Source organism: Rhinopithecus roxellana, chromosome 4 (assembly GCF_007565055.1).
Source record: "Rhinopithecus roxellana isolate Shanxi Qingling chromosome 4, ASM756505v1, whole genome shotgun sequence".
Taxonomy (NCBI): Eukaryota; Metazoa; Chordata; class Mammalia; order Primates; family Cercopithecidae; genus Rhinopithecus; species Rhinopithecus roxellana.
In genome coordinates this window covers 168,783,159-168,786,373 of record NC_044552.1, presented here as the reverse complement: position 1 = coordinate 168,786,373, position 3,215 = coordinate 168,783,159, and the positions used below count along the sequence as shown (strand labels likewise).

Sequence of the window (3,215 nt, the reverse complement as noted above, 5' to 3'; positions counted from 1 at the left end):
GAGAAATCACACAAGGAGTCCTTCATCTTCCTGCTTCAGTCTCGAGTGGTTAATTTCAGTACCTGCCTCAGAGCTGTCATTCTGGGCCATTCACTCACAATCGTTTAAGAAATCCCTTACCTGTTTGCTATGTTGAAGTTTATATTTTCTGGATTTCATGTCTTTCACTTTGTGGTTGACTACCTCATTTTAGCAAAACTCATCTTCTAGATGTTTTCTAAGAAAAGGTTTATGGACTTGCATATACAAAAATGTCATTTTTTTCTTTTTTTTGGTGAGTCAGGATCTTGCTTCCAGCACACTTGGTATGATTTTTTTTGTTTTGTTTTCAGTCATTGTTCTGGGCATTTGGCGGCCTTTTTCATGTGGAAATGTATATTTTCTCATCCTGATATTTTTATTTAAATTGTATCTTTAATAATTGTATCTCATGCATTTTCTTTTTTTTTGTTTCTGAAAATTCTGTTGGTCAAACAGAGATCTCTTGGTTTTGGTCATTTAACTTTATTTGTTTTCTTCAGTGGTGAAATTTTTCATAATTTTGTTATAATTAATAAGAAATAGTCTCAATATTAACATTTAGAAGTTCTACTTAGCATATTTTTTTAATCTGACAACTGTGTTTCTAATTTCTAAGAATACTTTCTTGTTCTCTGAATGCTCCTTTATTTTTCAGCCCTAGTCAACACAGTGTTTGTAGCTTTGTGAGTGACCTTCAGGCAGAGATACCTAGCTTAGTCATGTCTGGATCTTGACCCACAAAAACTATGAGATGATAAATTTTGTTTTAAATGCTAGGTTTTGGAATAATGTTTTATGCAGCAATAGATAACAAGCAAATACAACAAGGCTTTTTGGTTTTCTTAAAAATATATACATATTTTCATGAGAAAAGACAAGCAAGACAGCTGAATATAGCAGTATTCTCTCAACACAGGGCAAAAACAATATTTTATATCCATGTGTTATTAGTGCTTTTGGCATTTTACATAGATCAAAGTATAAAGAATAAATACAAATATATTTTTTCCTTTCTACCATTCATGAATTGCTATCTTATGGTGTTATTAATGGCTATTAATGGATGTCCTGCATTCTCAATTTGTTAAATTTCAAATTACTTTCCATGTTATTAGTCTGTATATTTTTATATTGTTCTGAATTAGTAAAGATAAACCTTTAAATCACAAAATTTCAAATGAAATTTCAGTGTATTAAACGCCCCCCACTGGCCAGGTGCGGTGGCTCATGCCTGTAATCCTAGCACTTAGGGAAGCCAGGCAGGAGGATCACTTGAGCTCAGGAGTTCAAGGCCAGTCTGGGTAGCATAGTGAGATCCTATTTCTACAAAAAATAAAAAATTAGCTGGGTCGGTGGTGGATGCCCATGGTCCTAGCTATTTGGGAGGCTAAGGTGGGAGGATCACTTGAGCCTGGGAGTGATCCTCTCAAGGCTGCAGTGAGCTGTGATCATACCATTGCACTGTAACCTGGGCAACAGAGTGAGACCCTGTCTCAAAAAAAGGCCCCACACCCCAATACTATCACTATCAATGACCATTAAGGTGATAAAGAATGTAATTATGACCAGAATCAGTATGAATTCCATTTATCTTCAAATGCATGTTCACTGAAGATGCCATGGTCAGTGACAAAATTAGTGAATAAAATGGGAGTCCTGTACACCGTTTTCCTTTTTATTTTTATTACTTTTTTATTTATTTAAAATGGAATACTTCACAAACTTGCATGACTTCCTTGTGTAAGAGCCACTACTCTTCTCTGTATCATTCCAATTTTAGTATATATGCTGCCGAAGTGAGCACTTTTAATAAAAATATTTTACCACTTGGCTAGAAACTAAAGAAGATTTGATGGACTATAAAAGGAGTGCTGTCATAAAGAAGAAAAGGCACCATAATGGAAATCATGTCAGTAGTAAAAGAGGTCATTTTAAAATCATGTTTGAAAAAATGGATGGGGAGTGGAGCAAAATAGCTGTTACTGAATAACCATTCTTTGCCAGACACTATACTAACTACTTATGTACCATCTCATTTAATACCCACAACAACCCTGTGAGTTAGGCATTCGACTCTCCTTTTGCAGATTAGGAATCTGATGCTCACTTGCTAGTGCCAGGGAGTTAATAAGCAATGGTGCTGAAATGTAACCCCAGGTATGTGGGACCCCAAATCCTCTCTTCTCTCTGTGGTTCCCTTCCTGATACAAATGAAGAATTCTATTTCATATCTGATATGGTTTGACTGTGTCTCCACCCAAATCTCATCTTGAATTGTAATCCCCGTAATCCCCACATGTCAAGGTAGGGACCCAGTGCTAGGTGATTCTGTTGGGGGGTGGTTTCCGGCATGCTGTTCTTGTGATAGTGTGTGAATTCTCACAAGATCTGATGTTTTTATAGGCATCTGGCATTTCCCCTGCTTGCTCTTCTCTCCCTGCCATCATGTGAAAAGGTCCAAGCTTGCTTCCCCTTCACCTTCCATCATGATTGTAAGTTTCCTGAGGCCTCTCTAGCCATGTGGAACTGTGAGTCAATTCAACCTCTTTCCTCTTTAAATTACCCTAAAGACAGTTCTTTAGCGTGTGAAAACCTACTAATGTAATATCCCTCAATACCATTACTTACTTCATGAGTATTTAGCTTCTCCCATATGCCACAGTTAGTTCTAGGTACTATGGATAAAAAAGGGAGTCTTGCTTCTGAAAGCTGACAGATACTGTTGATTTTCAAACAATAAATTATTTTTTAGCAATTTATTTTACAGTTAAAAATATCATTGATGCTACTTATTTTAGTGACTGATTTTCTCCTTTGAATATGAGTCAAGTCTGATAACTTTAGTTGCAATCCATGCAATAAAATGGGACTCAAAATTCCTGTCACTTTGTTCAGCAAATGTTGAATTAAATAGCAACACAAATAATGAAGGACCACACCCACAGAGTAAACAAATTAAATCAGACATAAAATTTTATGAACGCCATTTCTTTGTTCTTAAAAAAAATAGCAAAAATGTTTAAGATTAACATTATTTATTTGAGTAATCTTAACTCTGTTTATTTGGCACTAATTCTGAAGACACTGGTTTCTGATGTGGCATGCTGAAGAAGTAACTCAAAGGTACTGTGAAAGAATAATGTGATCTTTGAGGAATGCTGAAACATTACTGTATTAATTTTAAGAAGTGTCAA

The 3,215-nt window shown here is 35.5% G+C and overlaps 1 non-coding gene across 1 annotated transcript; it reads right to left on the bottom strand.

Moving 5' to 3' along the window:
* Nucleotides 1-1,720: 1,720 nt before the first annotated feature.
* LOC115897123 lies at nt 1,721-1,825 on the bottom strand. The gene has a single exon (XR_004057063.1). It is a non-coding gene; the product is annotated as a U6 spliceosomal RNA (small nuclear RNA).
* Between the last annotated feature and the right edge of the window lie 1,390 nt (nt 1,826-3,215).